General features: G+C 40.7%; 1 pseudogene; it reads right to left on the bottom strand.

Moving 5' to 3' along the window:
- Positions 1 to 5272: 5272 nt before the first annotated feature.
- Positions 5273 to 11445, bottom strand: LOC144378588 (poly(rC)-binding protein 2 pseudogene; annotated as a pseudogene).
- Positions 11446 to 18133: the final 6688 nt, after the last annotated feature.

Consider the following 18133-nt stretch of genomic DNA (forward strand, 5'->3'; position numbering starts at 1 on the left):
ATGACAACAGAAATAAGTCAAGGATGCCTGCTCTCACCACTTCCAGACAAGACAGAAAAATGAGAGCTAGGGATGTGGTTAAGTGGCTGAAGGATCAATTCCTGCTATCAAAAAGAAAATTAAATAAATAAATAAATAATCAGGTGAGCACACTGGTGCATGGCTGATATTCCAGAATTTAGGAGACAGAGGTGGGAGGATCACATGTTGCATCCTACCCTGGGCAACATAGGGAGAACCTGCCTCAAAATGAAAAATAAAAAGACCTGGGGATATAGCTCAGTGGGGGAGTGCCCCTGGTTCAATCTGTACTACAGAAAAAAGAAGAAAGGAATGTCCACCAGCACCCTGTGTCCCAGGGAACTGAGGAAGCCCACGCAGGCCAGGAGAAATCCTTTCAGAGAGGACCAAGACCCACATGTCCAGCACTGGCTGCCCTTGAGGCTCAGGTCTGCAGAGAACTGAGACTGAAGGGGTATAAATAGCATGACCATGTGTTAAAGCAGCAGCTCCAGCTCCACTATCCACAGGCCCTGGAGGAGCTGAGCTCTTGCTGTTTCTTTTGTTTTCTTTCCAGCTATTTCCTCACAGAACTCCATCAAAATTCAGGCTCAACACAAGCTAAGAGAGACCCTCTGAGTACACTGAGCAACTAAACTACTGTCTCCAAAATTACTTTGGAAAGTCACTCACACAAACATGATGAAATCTGGTGACAGGGGGAGACACCAGAAATCATGTAAGAGTGAGTGACAGATGGAGCACACGGAAGAGCACTTACAATGACATTCTGGTTCAATAGCACACCCACCACAGGTATGTCATGGATACATCTAGGGCACTTCAACCAAGAATAGTAGAGCACACAGCCTTTTAAATATCACAGGAAAGTTGTCAAGAGCAGCCACATTCAGCTATAACAGGCATTACTGTAGAAAGCGAGCAAATTCCAACAGGTGCACCAGGAACATTGGAATTACTATGGGTGTCAGTAACAGTAACAGAGCTGGGTAACCTCTAGATAACTGCCAATCAAATCCCAAAGTTCTAAACAGCACACAGTTCAAGGGTCTCTCAAGATGGGTCTGAATATTTCAAAGGAAAAGAACTGAAACTGCATCATAAGAAACTTTGTGGAACAGAGCACAGGTAGGGCTTAGGGGGCATTAGAGGTGCTGAAGGCTTACATTAGAAAAGAAGAACAAAAATTAACCATTCAACCTTCCACTTCACCATCTAAAGAACAAAGAGCAAGGAGAACATACATCTGATGCTAAGCATATAAGACATCAATGAAATTAAAATCTTGAAATTAATAGAGAATCAAAATCAAAAGCAGGTTTATCATAGATATCCTTATAATGATACACCACAGCTAAGTTAAGAAAAAAGACAAAAACTTATGCAGTAGAAATAAAGGAAATCATTATCAATTCTACAGGGAGTAAAAGAACCATTAAGAAATATTATTAATAACTGTATGGCCACAGTTTGAGAAATTAGATATACTGGACCAACTCCTGGAGAGAAACAATCTACCACAACTCACAATGAAGAACACACAACATGGACAGGCTAATGAAGGGATAATAACTGTAGCCAGAGGAAAGGCATGGCTCAGTGGTGTCATGGTGAATTCTGCACCAAAATAAAGAGGAAATGAAAACTATCCAAATCACTTCTAAAAGGAAGCAGGTAACTCCTCGAGGTGTGGCCTACATGATATGCCATGATATGAATGGTTTCTGGCAGCCAGGCCAGGGAAACTGCCTGGACCACAGATGGCTGAATTTGTCTCCCTGGGTACAAAGAAAATAAGAAATGATGATAAAAGGATAAATAAATTGCATGCACTTTGATTAAACGATGGAGAGGTAGGTCGATTGTTTTTCTAGCTTCATTTCTTAAATTCTGTGAAATCCAAGACCAGGAAGGGTTTGTTGAGGAAATTCAGAAAACTACTTCTATAAGTGGAAAGACTAGAAAAATATCTAAGAGTAACCAAATGTTCAGAGTCTTCAGCAGCATATAGAGAACATCATCAGGTAGTATTATAGACAGAAGGTCCACACAAACCCCAAAATTCACAAGGTACAAGGTGAACTCCCGTTGAGATGGTATTAGGAGGGGGCATCTGAGAGGGACATGGAAGTAGATGAGATCATGTATGATGTTTATGAATTATTAGTAATTTCACAAAAAGCTGTTCTGTTTAGAAAACAGAGATGTTATTTAATAACAATTTTCATAATACTGAATCAATTTATTTTAAAAAAGATTACATTTTAATATTTCAGGCTATTGCCATATTTGTCTAATAAAATTTATTGTTAATCTTGCAGTTTCAGAAAACAGAAAGAAAAATAGATTTATTCACCATCGGGAGTTCTTCATTGTTCAAAGGAATTAATATTCTTATGAATCCTTATAGTTCAAATTCACCTATCATTCCTTTTTTGGATACGCAATCACTTTCTTCAGCAACAAAAACGGATTTTTTTTTTAAATCTCTTCTCTAGAAGCATACTTGAGATTAGGACCTGTAATTCCATTAAATTATAAAAAGGGAGAGATCGCAGAAATGTTTTCACACAGGCTCAGAGGAAGCAGAAAGGTAAACAAAGTTTGTATCAAATATAAAAAAAAACTAGGTATTATCTTTAAATCTTTTTATCTATTCAGAAAATTTAACTTGCTCAGCTCTGAATACATACATTTCACATTTGACAAAAACCTGGGTCTCTAATAAGTGAGCAGATGATTTCAAAGTGAGAAAAAACAGAAAGGGCTGGTGCCGAGGGAGCACAGATTTTTCTGCTCAAAGGGCAGGGAAGGTCTCTGCCAGCTGGACATCCTTCCACCTGGTCCTGCTCAATGATATATTCCTTGGTGTATCACCCTCCCAGGAGATCTGGACCATGACTCCAGTCTATGAGGCTTTTCAGGATTGAAGAACACGTTAATGAAGTGGGTGGTTCTTATGCTCTGGGAGAGATTTATTTTTCTCTTGCACAACTGTGAGAGAATGTCAGGGGAAGGTATCATATTTAACCTGACTCCCCAGTACCAGCATCTATCTACAGGCTGACTGTTCACCTGTCCCCAAGAAATGGGGAAAGGGCTTAGGAAGATAATGTTCCAACAAGGGAGCTGTCTAGATAAGGCCTACTCAAAAAGATTCCTCAGGCCCAGGCCCAGGCCCTCCAGATTCTCTCTTGAGATTTTACACTCCACAAATCAGGCTGTCCTCTAAAAGGAACTACCCCAGGGCCTGAAATTGTCTGCACCTGAAGTAAACTGGGCAGCTATGGACACAATTTGGTAGTCCCAGGAAAGGACAGGAAAATGGCAGAGGACACAGGACCCTGTGAAAAGTCAAATGGAATTTCAAATCAAAGTTAATACGTTACCTGTGCCTAGGAAAGATAAACAAAGGGAGGCACAAAGTATTTTAACACTGGCATTCCAGGTGGCTGTTCTCTGCTTTCACCACATGGCAAATTTCCAAGGAGAAAACAAATCTTTCATACTGGGCTCACCTGAATGTAATGTGAGGAGGAAAGAGCTGATAATACTGTGCACTGGATAGGGAGGTAGAGTATGGAAATGTGAGGAGAAAGCAAAAAATTTAAGGATCCACTGACCGCCCAGGCATGAGCTAGTTTGGAGAAAGCAAGGTGACTACTGGGCAAAAGATGGTACACAGACTCCTCAGACCAGTATCTTCCACCCAGGAGCCCCACACCTGAGGCAGGATCTCTTGAGACCCTCTGCCTTTACTTCACACTGAGAGCCTAAGGCTGGGGTCCACCTGTGCAGAGAGGGTTCTGCCAAAGCAGCTGCAGACCAGACAGCACACTGGGAAACCCAACCTGGACCAGCCCACACCATGACCTGAAGGAATCAAGGGCTGAGCTGTAGCAGCATCTGACTCAGGTCTGGGTTGGCTAACTCTGAAGGTGAGAGTGGGAAGCCAGAGTCCAGCCATAGCTGGTTCCCACTAGTTCTAAACAGCCCACCTCCTTCCTAAGCAGTGCTAGCCCCACTTACTCACCATTTCCTGCCTTCTGGGGAGTCCTGACATCCTTCCTGTGGACCTCATGACCTCAAAACACTTGCAGGTCACAGGGAGACAGATCTGAGCCAGAGCAACTTGACCCTCACACAGCAAAAAACACACAGTCCTGGAGATGGATTCTGAGTTGTACAAGGTGAGAGATAAAGGTCTCTGAGACTGTGGAAGGCGACCCCCTCCCACCAGATGCCTGCTGACTGGCCAGGGCACCACAAGACCCTCTCTCACCCCAACACAAATATGCACACTCTGGGGCCCTGACTGACAGGAGATGCATCACACTCCTGATACATAGGCCAAGAAGACAAGGTATTGGCAAAAGCCCTTTTCAGGCAGGACTTCCTCCCTGCAAGGGGACCTGCCCCACCAGGGGGACATTTCCACTTATGCAGAGCTGAGCGTGGCTTTCCAAAGCAGGCCCTGATGGCTAGGAAGCTCTTCTGGGCACAGAGTCCCAGGCATAAGTGAGGAATTACAGCCTTGGTTCCAAGGCAGCCTACCATGACCTCAGAGAAGGTGTGTGCCTGGTCAGGCCTGACTGGGAAGGAGGGAGCCAGGCATAAATCACTTGGGAAGAGGCCGGGGCTTCATGAGCAAGGCCTCCTCACACTTTTACTCTGTCAACTCATTTTAAGAAAAAAATAAATAAAAAGATAATCAGGGAATACAAATATTAAGTGCATAAAAGCTAATTGCATGACAATAATAAAAAGAACTCAGTGAAAGAAAAAACAAATAATTTCACCAACTCACGTAAAGAGCCTGCCTCACTCACAGTTCAGAATGAATACCCACTTGCAGAGAGGTAAACACATTCCCATGTTGGAAGTCACACTCTGCTGAAATGTGACCCCAGGAGGGTTCATTCCTGTGTCCAGGAGGGGACACCAAAGAATTTATCTCTCAGAATCCACCATGTCCCCTGTCCTATAGGTTTTCTTAATGAGAAGATAAAGGGAATCAAATAGAAGAAAGTGATACACTCAAATCTAATAAAAATGAGGCTCCTTCATGAAACTGCAACAGGGTGCAAGATGGCTGCTCCACCTCTGGGTAAATGTCTGCAGTCTTTAAAAGAAAATTGAATTTACATAAAAGAAATATTAAAAGAAAAAAATGACCTCACATATAAATTAAACATGAGAAAATTACTGAAAAATTTTCCAAGAACATTGAAATACACAGAAAAATGCCCAAATTGTACTCTGTAAAAAGAAACATATAGCAATGTGGAAATAAACCAGGTTAGACAGGTGTAAGACATAAACACACATATATGGACAGTCAGAGCTAATCCAGACATTGCACTGGAATTTTCTAGTAATTTGAATTTAATTTAATAGTCTATAACCTGACAATGTTTTTCCAATGTGTATAACATTATAAAGTGTGCTCACTTGAGGGCCAAATTTAAAAAAAAAAATGAAATTACCAAGAACAATAAGTTAAACTGGAAACAATTGAGGTTCCTGAAACAGGAACATGGAAGGGACCTGGGAGACCCATAGCCTCAGAGAGCAATAGGAGTCCAGCCAACTGAGGCAGAGAATCCACACAATGCATGTTACAGCACCACAATGGTAGAGCACTAATGATAATATTCAGTTACTGAAAACTCAAATAAGACAAAACCAAGTAAAATTCTGCCTCCTTGCTGATGGTTAAAGTATAAGGAATGACAGAAAGCACTGGCACTGAGCTTATCTCCAGGCAGAGGTAGGGAAGGGCAGTGAGAGAGAGAGAGAAGTGGGCCCAGGGCCATTCACCTCTTTTTGGATGGGGACATATGGGTGTTTAGATTCATACTAAACTGAGAATTTTTAAAAAAATTATTTCAGCAGGATATGGTGCCTCATGCCTGTAATCCCAGAGGCTCAGGAGGCTGAAGCAGAAGGATCAAGACTTCAAAGCTAGCCTCAGCAACTTAATGATGCCTTAATTAACTCAAGGAGACCCTGTCTCTACATCCCCTGGCTGAGGATGTATCTCAGGGTTTAAGCGCCCTTGGTTTCAAACCCCAGATTGGTCAAAGGGGAGGGGAAGGAGGGGAGAGGACCTGGGAATAGAAAAGATAGTGGAATGAGATGGGCAGCATTACCCTAGATACATGTATAGTTGAACAAATGGTTTGACTCTACTTTGTGTACAACCATGGAAATGAAAATGTGTGCTCCATATGTGTACAATGAATTGAAATGCATTCTGCGGTCATGTATAACTAATTAAAATTTTAAACCACAAGTGGATGATAAAGTGTGTAGAATATTAAGATTTACACACTATGTAAAACCTGAAATCACTGACTGTTCAGAAACTACACAGATGGATCATGGGTGTTGGTGAGCAGATGAAAGGGATAAGAGATCAATCTGCATTGTTCCAGTGGCTCCCCATGTCACCTCTCTCTGAGGAAAGGCTGAGCTTGATGAGATTCTGAGCCAGGCTAATGCTGGCAGCAGATTCAGTGATGGTGAGCTGCTATCAGTAGAACTTCCACTGGGCTCACAATATTCACCTGTGCCCCAGACAGCTGAAGGATCTCATTTGTTTTGGCAGCCAATCAAGTTGTTTGGGACACTGAGCTTAGGAGTAGCCTGACCAGGTGTATGCAAACCTGTCAGACAGCCTTTCACATCTGAAAAGCTGGAATCAATGCTGCTGAATCTGTTATGATTATGAGTCATGGGACAATGAGACTATTGCATTGACAATTTGTGCAGCTTGGCCAAGACTAGCTATGAAATGGCAGACTGTCCTTGAATGGCACAGGTCTCTAGAGGGGTCCCTCTAGATAGGGATTGAAGCAAATGGATGAGGTGCTGTGGGAAAAGGTTGCACTCTCACTGCCTGTGCTGTACTTCTCTTGATCCTTTATAAATAGGACTGCAGAAGGTGGCATCTTGGCAGTAATGGGATGGCCAACACTACAGGGGGACTCCAACATGACCATGTACACCTGTTTGACACACTCAGTGATTGATCATGGAATGTCTGCAATAGCAAAAGCCCACCTGCTACATTGGGGAGCATATCCTCATCACCTGGACTTGAGCCCCTGTGCTCTTTCAAATCTCCTTCATCTTATAACCACCTTTTCCAATAGCGGAGCCACACTGCAGGGACCACCAGGCTCACAGTGACTGGGGTCTAATGGAAGCTGTGCTACTGTTCACAGTGTTGCTGGTGTCCTCTTCCAGTTTGTCAATGATCAACAAAGATTTCAAGGTGGCATTAGTGGGTCCAGCCAGTGTGACCATACTCTCAGGACAATTTCCTCTGCAACATTCATATGTGCAGCACTCTCCTCCCACATCTTCTTAACTGATTCTCCTTTCAGGAAGATACTGCCATCTTCCTTTATATGCATCAGTAGCTGAATGCTAAGAGTGACATTTCATCCTCCTTTAATCCCACTGGTGTCCATGTTGAGCAAAGATATAGGGAATTGGACTTTGAGTGCTCGACTTTGGTCACTGGTGGGGGTAAAAGCAGGTGTAGTGCCACTGAAGGAGCAAACGATTGTGCAGGAAGAGGAAGGAGGGGCTGGGGATGAAGAATAAAGGACCACAGAGGAGAAAGCGGGTGGAGGAGGAAGGGGTGGAGAAGGAAGGAGCCAGGATTAGAAAAAAGATGGAGGAATATAAAGGCAGGAAGAAAAAAGGGAGTGAAGAAGGAGGGAGGACTGGAAAGGTGGTAAAGGAGGAAGAGGAGAAGAAACAGGTGAAGTAAAAAGAAAAATGAAGGGGTGGAAGACTGGAGAAAGAAGAGGGAGGATGAGGAGATGGAAGAAGAAGAGTAGGGTGTAAGGAAGAGTGGAGGGAAGAGGAGAAGGTGGAGAAGGAATGAAAAAGGGGGGGAGGGTTGGAAGAGAAGGGGTGGAGGAGTAGAAAATGGTAGAGTTGGAGGTGGATATGGTGAAGTTAGAGGCACAAATGAAGAGAAGAGGTTGGAGGAGGATGGGGTGGAGGCAGAGGAGGAGAAAATGGAGGAGAAAGAAGAGGGAATGAAATTGGAAGGGTGAAGAAAATGGGTGTAGGAGGAAAAAGGGAAAGGAGGAAGGTGTTGGAGGGAGTAGAGGAAGGGAATAAGTGGAGGAGGAAGAGTAGAATTGAGGGGTGGTAAAAAAGGGTGTGGGGGAGGAGGTGAAAAATGGGGGAGAAGAAAGCGGGGAAGGAGGAGGAAGAAAATAGAGGTAGAGGAAGGGTGGAGCAGAAGGACAACTGTGGACAAGGAATGAGGAGGACAGGAGGAGGAAGAGAGGGAGGAGGAAGAAGAGGGGGAGGAGAAAGAAGAGGGAAGATGGAAGAGAAGGAAGGGGAAAGAGGAAGGAATTGGAGGAGGAGAGGAAGAGCAGGGGTGCAGGTGAAGGAATTAGTATAGAGGAATTAGAGGGGTAAAGGAAGAGGGGGAGGGACTTTAGGAGGAGGAATTATAGGAGAAGGGGGTGGAGGCAGAGGAGGAGGAGATAAAGAAAGAGGGGTGGGATAAAGGGGAAAAGACCTGGGGAAGCAGAGTGCTCCTGGCTGCTACCTATGCTGGACTGCATAAAATACACACACACACACACACACACACACACACACACACACACACACATATATATATAACTGCACCAGGATAAAGATAATTTACATGCAAAGAAATATCCTAGTTGTGCTGGGCACGGTAGCACACGCCTGTAATCTCAGTGGCTCAGGAGGCTGAGGCAGGAGGATCAAGAGTCGAAGCCAGCCTAATCAAAAAGTGAGGTGCTAAGCCATTCAGCAAGACCCTGTCTCAAAAAAAGTACAAAATAAGGCTGAGGATGTGTCTCCATGGTCGAGTGCCTCTAAATTCAATTCCTGGTACCTAAAGAAGAAAAAAAGTATACACACACACACACACACACACACATATAATACACACAGACAAGACACACACACACTAGGATACTGATCTGCACCAAGCAACATTAATCATACTTTTTGATAGTCCAAAATCATGTGAAAATATTTGATGGGCATTTTGTTTTGTATTTACATTTCAATCAATAAATCAATACTTCCTCTACATTCTTATGAAAGACCTTATATAACCAGAGATACTGCCACACACATGTGCCACCAATTTTTACCAGGGAATAAAACTACATTCTTTTATCCAGTTGTTTTATACCAAGATGCATTAAAGAATCTCCTTGAAATTATTCAAATAAACATGCTGATTGGAATCATAGTCAGTGTAATTGTAAGTGGAGTTTAAAAAGTAGTGTTCTAGTTCACAGCCCACTCATCCCTCACACTCCTTTATTCAGGAAGCAGTTCAGCATGGGAGATGTCACTTTGACACACACTCACAAAGCAAATTGTGGATGCATGGTTATAGGATTTTAGATCTGACATAAAATGATAGAAGTCACGATTTTAGTGTAGGAAAGTGAGTGGCACTGGACAAAGATCACAACAAATAGTTACAAATCTGAGAACACAGAGGGATGAGTATATTGAGGAGAGGTTTGAAGTGTCATAAGGCAACCCTTATTTTCAAAAGCAGACTGATGACTCAGATACAAATGTGTGTCACCAGAAAAACCACTGAGTTTTCTCAAATTGTGAAATAGGTTTAGTTTTGTTGTTTTTCAGTATTAAATTTACTAGCATGAATTTAGTGGGAGAAATGATGATTTTGAGGCAGGTGTTCTCAGGACTGTGTATCCTCCCTGGCTATTGTCCATCCTAAGTTGAAGCATGGACCATTTCTGTCAATAGAGATTGACTCAGACCTGTACCAAAGCTGGCTGTGTCACTACTGCCTCTCAACCCTCCCTTCCTCATCAATTGACCTCACCAGTATGAAGTGTAACAGCCCTTTTAGTAACAGCACAGGAGACTGAAGGAGGGGACCAGGATTACCACAATTAAAGAAGGTATCTCCTTGGGAAGGCATGTGCACATTCCAATCCTCTGTGGCCTTGGGAATAGAGAGGTCATTTCCACCCTCCATCAATGTAACTGTCACACCAGATGGGGCCTAGGAGGAAATGTCACCTGCATTGTTTCAAGGCATAGTCTGCCTCAAGGCTGCATCTTCCCTAGAAAAGTTCTGTCAAACTGAAACACAATCTCACACAACCACATAAGACAAGCAAATTATTTGAGCCAATATTGAGGATGATACCATGGGAAATCAGATGCTTCTGTTGCCCAGAATCAGTGTCCTGGGATGGTCTCCACAGGGTCTCTCCCTCTTTTTCACAGGAGCAGCCTCCAGAACTCAGCCTTATAGGAAGAAGATGTGGCATGACTGTCATTGCTTCTCCACCCACCATCCTCATGGCACCCCATGAGTCAGTGGAGACCAAGGCCCTCTTTCAGGTTCCAAAGTCAGCTGTGTTTTAAGTGAACCCTGAAATCTTTCACTTGGTAAGAATGGGAAAGGATGCTTCTGTGCGTGGGCTCTCTCATCCAGGGAGGTCGTCCATGGAACAGGGTAGAGGAGATGTTGCTGTGGAGTCACTAATCAAGACCTCTAGAGATCAAGCTGGAAGCAGGTCTGATTTTATAGTGCAGTTATCATGTATATAAACCCAGGCAGCAGCTAAGCAGATTCTAGGCAGCCACCAGTGCAATGTCTGCTAACTGTCCTTGCAGCGACCAATTGAGGAGTGGGCCATGGAGCAAGTGTGGGAACTGCAACATGTGGCCTTACGCCCAGGGCTGTGCCTACAGGGTAAGCAGTTTTCAGCTCACATTCCTAGCAAGAGGGAGTGGTTTGCCACTCAGGCACCCTTAATGTATGCCATGTATATGCAATACTACATACACTTGTCCCCAGACTTCCATATCCAAGGGAGGCCATGAGAAAAGATCCAGTTTTTGTGTCTACTGGTCTGTATTCTTGCTTCTATATTAGAAAACCAACACTCAAACTAGATTATCTTAATTCTACACCCTAATTAAACACCAAGGACTCCCTATACAATTAAATACTTAATTTGCCTTTCTTCTGGACACACCTTTTAAGTGTTTTTGTGTAGCCCTTTCATTGAGCACAGAATCACAACAAGTTGATTCTGATTTGTGAATTGCTATTATTTCAAATAACCAGTCAAGGGAAACCTGGGGAGTCCCTAAACTCACTGATGTCTCATTGCACATTGATGTGTCCCAAAGGTGTCTCTCAGATCTCAGCTACAAATATTTTTGTAAGTTCTGAATTTGCATGAATATTTTAAAATTCAGATTATGCCCAGAAGTGGATTTGAGGTCAAAGTCAGTCAGAATGGGCCTGAGACAAACTGGACTGTGCACAGCAGCAGGTCTCAGGTAGTTAAGGTCTAGAAAGATAGGAATCAATTTATATATATATCACACACACATATATATGTATACATACATGTATAAATACTCATACTTCTATATGAATGTAAGAATTCTAAAACTTCTCCACTGTGGAACCTGTACATTTCCAGAAAAAGAAGTCATTCTTACTAAAGATCAAATAGAATTATAGTGATGAGATTGGAGATGTTTTAACCTAAAAAAGTTCTAAATCCGTAGAATACATTGGAGAACATAAAAGAGATAACAAATGCCTCTGAATCAATGAGGTGCAGTTTTTGTTCTAATAAAATGCTAAATGAGTGAAATGTCATTTTGCTAAAATCTACTGACAAATGTGAGAAGATTACTTTCTCTTTCTCTCTCTCTCTCTCACACACACATACACACTTTCTTACTTTTAACATACATATATACTTATGACTGAGATGGCTATAGGGATTAAGAGGGCCCCCCATACATTTTTATACCAAAATTGTAAGTTCCAACTTAAAGAATCCTCTGTTTTGAGAAATCACTAGAGTGATAAACCCTCCACTGTAATGCTAGATTTCGAAGGATCCACTTCTCAACTGGACTGCTCCCCTAATAAAAAGAGATCCTGAACCCTGGGACAATACACAACAAAATTATGAGTTAAGAGTATGTCTCTAGTTGGAGTTCCTAAAAAATTCAAAATTTCCCTTTCCAAACTAATAAAAGTAATAGCTGATCCTATGCAACTTTCTCTGTTCCACCAGAGTCCCCCTTCTCAAATCCCTGTGACCGTGTGCTGTGCTAACATGTTGACCTCTTTCTTATTCTATTTCTGTTACACTACAAATTTCTCTTTGGGAACAAGACAGTATAAAAGGACAAATAAATGTCTTACTAGAAGGCAATATTATAAGTACCCATGCTGAATCCAGGCATAGAAAGTACTCAATAAATACCATGGTACTCACCGTGATTTTATAAATGGAGTTGAAACTGAGTAAAAACTGAATAAATCTTCTTTCATTACCAAAGCTATTATCACCTGTTCTAGAGGTCATCAGGCTGAGTGTATAACCCTATTGACTTTTCTATAGATAATTCCTCTGACACATAAGTCACAATGGTAGTGGTCAACGAACTTGTTTTCATGAACTTGTGTCATGGGAGTCTTAAGCCAAATGCCTCATTATGGCGCTCTCAACTAATCGTCTGGCCACTCACCACCAAAATCAAACAGAAAATATAATTCTGCAAAGTATTAAAAAAACTAATAAATATGGTCACAATGGGAAATCAAAAGGAAATCAGCATCTCTGCTCTGTCCTCCAGTTGCTGACATATGAGTTTCAGTTGTGGAGGTATGAATGGGGCAGGGTGGAAAAGTCTGCATACTTTAGTAGTTAGTCATGGATCACCTCTCAGTCCTGCTTCTGTGAGGAGGTTCCCTCTAGATTTTTTTTTTTAATTGCTAAAGGAGCAATTTCCCCTTGGTGCTCAGGATGCTTGTCTATCAGATCTGTGATCCTGGAAGAGGCAATTAAGTCCCCATGAAAGGACAGCTCCTGCTTAGGAAAGCAGTCCCACTGTGGGTGATCTGCCTGCCTCACATCATTCTTGGAAGCTGACAAATCTTAAAATTTGTAGATGCCACTCCAGGGGTCTGAGATAGAACACCCCAATTTTGTCCATCTTGAGGAGAGAGAGAGAGATTATATAAATTTAGGGTTGATAAAACTTGTATACCTAGTTTTTAGGTGAACACTTCTTAAATGATTACCATGCATAGATGCAGAGAGAGGAGTGAGCAGGGATCTGACCCAATGTTTACAGTAACAAAGGACAAAGAAGCAAAATGAAGGCAGATATGCCAAGCTTTATTCTGCCTGGTTACCACAGGACATCTTCAGGCAGAAGTAAAGGGTCATGGCTTTAGCAAAGCACTCCCTGTTAATTTATTCATCTCAAACTAGTAAAAATTAATAGTTCTTCATTTGGGCCTGCAGATGTGTCCAGTGGGTGAACTTTCTATAAAAGAACAGAATAACAAACCACAATTGACCTCAACTTCCTGATCCTCCAGAGGCAAAGTGAAGGCTGCTCCTATCTTCTCACATCTGAACCCTGCTTGGATGAGTTCTCATTTGCACAGCTCATTCTTCCAGGGATTGGTCTACTGTGTGGCAGGCAAAATAGAACTAATTTCTTAACACAGTTAAACAAAACAAACAAAAAAGAAGGAAGGAAGGGAGGGAGGGAGGGAGAAAGGAAGGAGATAGCTGAGCGTGGAGTCCCATGCTTAAAATCCTTTGACAATGGGATCAAAGCCTGTCTCAGCATAAACAAAGTGCCAAGCAACTCAATTGGAACCTGTCTTTAAATAAAATACAAAATAGGACTGGGGATGAGGCTCAGTGTACCAGTGTCCCTGAGTTCAATCCCCGATACCAAAAAAAAAAAAAAAAAATTGAAAAACTAATGACTTACACAAATGGGATTTCAAAAAGTACTATTTTTTCAGCATATTTTAAGACACTGTTGTCTAAAAAATGATATCTATAAGGGAAATTTCCACTTATACAGCATGTCTAAGCCTCAGGATGAGAAAGTGGACTGAATCTCTAAAAAATGAAGAAAAAAAAAGATATCTATTTAGATGTAATATTAAAAAAACTTACGTCTGCTTAAGAAGTTTTCTTCTCATGTTGCCTTTATTTTTCAATGTCATGTATATTTATGATGGACATCATACCATTATCTTATTTATTACTATTTGGTGCTAAGAATGGAATTTATGGCCTCATATGCTAGGCAAGCTCTAGCTCATTGAGCCACAATCCCATCCCCCTCATTTTGTCTTAGTAAGTCTTTACCTATACTCATGTTTATTTTACCTTTTTTTTTGAGAAATGATGATATTTGACACAATGCTTAACCTGAAGCATAGGCTCTGAACTTTTAGAAGACAATTTTCTACCCTGCATTTATAGCTGTTATTCCTACTGTGTAAACTTGGGAGAATTGACTCAGAAGGGAAAGAGGAGGAGGAGGAAGGGGAGAAAAAGTTGCTAAAAATAAATTGCTTTTGTGATAATTGGTCACATAAAATGTGTTACTTTCTAGTTTATTGTCATCTCACCATAACATGTACCCTTTGTATGCCTTAGTGATGAGATTATTCTTGGAATACTTTGTTAAAAGTTAAGAATAATGCTATTAACTCAAGAGTTTCAGATAACTACAAGTTATAACATTATGTCTTCATATTAATCATGTTTTGTTACAATGTTTTTTTTAACTCAAATCTTCTAATTTACTAGAAACAAATTTAAAGTTTGAAAGATTCAAATTTTACATTAACCCCAGGTAATAATTATCTTTATTATTCCATTACATTTAACAAAAAAAATCCAGGTTTTATTTGGGTAAAACTACATTTTAAATCTAAATCAGTTTTTTTGCTGCTATGACTGAAAGACCTGACAACAATTTTAGAGCAGGTAGTTTAATTGGTGCTCATGGTTTCAAAGGTATCAGACCACAGACAACTAACTTCACTGCTCTGGGCCCAAGGTGAAGCTGAAAACCATGTCAGAAGGGCCTAGAGGAGGAAAGCAGCTCTGAATATAGCAATCAGGAAGGAGAAAGAGACTCACTAAGGACAAAACATTAAACACTGAGTCACATTTCCAACTATTTATCTCCTCCAGCCACACCCTACCTGATTAGTTGCCACCAAGTTAAAACTATTAAAGTGGATTAATGAGCTTATTAGGTTAAAATACTCATCACCCTCCATTTCAACTCTAAACTTTCTTCTGATGTCTCACACATGAGCTTTTTGGGACACCACAAATCTAAACCATGTCTACTAAAAGGAACTATATTTTGGTCAGTTTTTGAATCACTTTGATGAAATACGCAACAAAAACATGTAGAGGAGGAAAGGTTGGCTTGTGGCTCCTGGTTTCAGAGGTCTCAGTCAATAGATGGCTTGACTGTGTCTCTTTGGGCTCAAGGTGAGACAATAGGATTTGGTGAAAGAGCCAATCTGATGGAATCTGCTTGTGTCATGGTGGGTCAAGCAGCAGAGGATCTGTTTGCAGGAAGAATAACCCTTCCAGGACATGCTCCTAGAGACTCATTCCACCTACCCACACCTCACCTGTCTGTTTTTACCCCCTAGTCAATCTATCCAAACTAGAATGGAAAGATAAGATTATAGCTCTCATAATCTAATCATTTCACCTCTGGATATTCCTGAATTAACAGGAAATTTTGGGGAACACCACAGATCCAAACTATAACAACTCCCCTTTGGAAAACTATTTTATATACCAAACCTTTCCAGCAAAAACAAACTTTCTTCCTATGAAAAAATAAATGAATAAAACATGTTAACATGGGTCTAGTCAACTGCATAACAGTTTTATCATTATTCCTGAAGATAATAAGTTATGACAAATTTCATATGACAAATATAATGGTCAACTTATTGCAGCTGAACCCGTTTCCCAGTGCAACAAATCTGTGTGGACATCCACTCCTTGTCATTGTGGTAAACATCCCCAAATTTGGACCTAACCATATTGATCACACAAGTAAACTACTATTTATAGAAACAATTTGATGGACTCAAAAATCTCAGATGATGTAAATGCTATCATCAGATGCAGAAAATGCTTGGGAGAACGATGGCATATTTGACTTAACCTACCTCACAATCATTTCTACTCTGTTGACTATATATATGGGATTCTCTAAGATTTTTGAATCTCACAAAATAAACAAATAGAAGGAATGAGTGTTACAATAATTTGGCCATTAAAGATAAACTATCCTGTCCCTTGATACCAAGGGATCAGCATAATTGTTGTCATATTGGCATAGCAAGTAGCAATCAAGATATTTGACATAATGCAAGTAGCATTCAAGAATCTTGGTAAGCCAGGTCATTTGTTACTAGGTTTCTAGAACTGCTCACTACACATGACTACTCTTCTCTCTACATAAATTTCTTCTGAACATTTTGGGGGTACTCTTGCAAACTTGCAGGTTGCACAGGTAACCTCTTCCTCATGTTCTGTGTGGTTCAGTGAAAGAGTTTAGCTGCCCAGTAACCTACAATAGAAGTCAATACCTCAGTCTTCGGGAAATGTGATCCATTCTTGTTAGGGTTAGTACAAAATGCAGAGTGATTTTGTCTAAGGCCATCAAACCTTCTCATAAGACCTTTGGAATGCTGTTAAACAGTCTGCTAAGAAAACCCCATAGACTAGGGATTTTCCCCTCAGAACACTTGAGGTAGCCTTTCCCATGCTTGAGTAGAAACTAGCAACATTGCTTTTTCTTATTTTCCAAATCAGGACCTGGAACACTAGGCACAAATAATGTGAACTCCATCACAAGTGCACACTACACTATCAAGGGAAGTAGAAGCACTGAAAATAGAAAGGCCACAACTACAGTCTATACAATAAAAACTCGTTAGCAATTAGTGATGTATTTAATTCACTTTCCATCTCTCTCCTTCCCAGCTGCCATGAGGTAAGAAGTCCTTCTCTCCTACACCATCACATATTATGTTCTGTTTCACCTCAGGCCTAAAGCAAGGGGGTCAGTTAATGATAGACTGAATGTTATGTGATCTTGAACCAAAATAAATCTTCCCTCCTTTAGGTTGAATTTTCTTTGGTATTTTTGTCAGTGCAATGGAAATCTGATACATAAATCAAACTGGAATGTGTGAAGGCTCTATCAGATTTCTGGTTCAGTTTCTCAACCTGTGCAACTGGTTTATGTTCTTCAAAGGAACTGTAAAAATTGAACATATCCACACATTTCTTTGCTCCACTACCTTTCCTGTAACAGAAGTAAATATCACATATTTAAACAGTTTATCTTCCACCATGAGGGAAATGGCTTTGAAAGTAACAGGGAAAAAATGATTTACCACTTCGTTAATATTCAAAGTTTTCTCAGCGTGGATCCTGTCATATATTTGAGGATGATCAGGAAAACTGAATCATTATCGAGAATTTTTGCATTCAAATAGGATTTCTACATTATCAATTCTTTAATGTTTATTAGGGGAATTGCACCAAAAGAAGGTGTTTCTGATTGTTTACATTAAAATAACTTTGTTCTAATACAAGTTATTTCATGTTTTTGGATATCACTGCAAAAAATGAAGGATATAATACATTGTTTATACACAACAAACTTGTCACCAGTATGTTTTTCTTGTATTTGAAGGTAGGAAGATCAATTGAAGCCTTTTTCACATTGTTGACATTCACAAGTCTTCTATCCAGGATGAATTTGTTTATGATTTGAAGCTAATATTCAGAGAGGTCAGGAGTTGTGGCTCAGCAGCAGAGTACTTGCCTAGCATGTGTGAGGCCCTGAGTTCAATCCTCAGCACCACATAGACATAAATAAATTAAATAAAGGTATTGTGTCCAACTAAAAAATAAATATATGAAAAAAAAGAATAAGAGAAACATTTTTTACATTGCTTCCATTTACAGATTTTCAATGCACTATGAGTGCATTATGCAATTGAAGGTGAGTGAAAGTCCTGAAAGCCTTTCCAGGTTGTTTTCTTACAGCCTCTCCCCTGTTAGTGTTTTCAAATTGAACTGGAATAAGCAAAGGTTGTACCACATTGTTTATATTCGGAGGCCTCTCACCAAAACTTATACTCTTGCCAGTGTATGTTTGTTCATGTACACGAAGATAAATACGACTTGTGAATGTTTTACCA

The sequence above is a fragment of the Ictidomys tridecemlineatus genome, chromosome 1, assembly GCF_052094955.1.
Source record: "Ictidomys tridecemlineatus isolate mIctTri1 chromosome 1, mIctTri1.hap1, whole genome shotgun sequence".
Taxonomy (NCBI): domain Eukaryota; kingdom Metazoa; phylum Chordata; class Mammalia; order Rodentia; family Sciuridae; genus Ictidomys; species Ictidomys tridecemlineatus.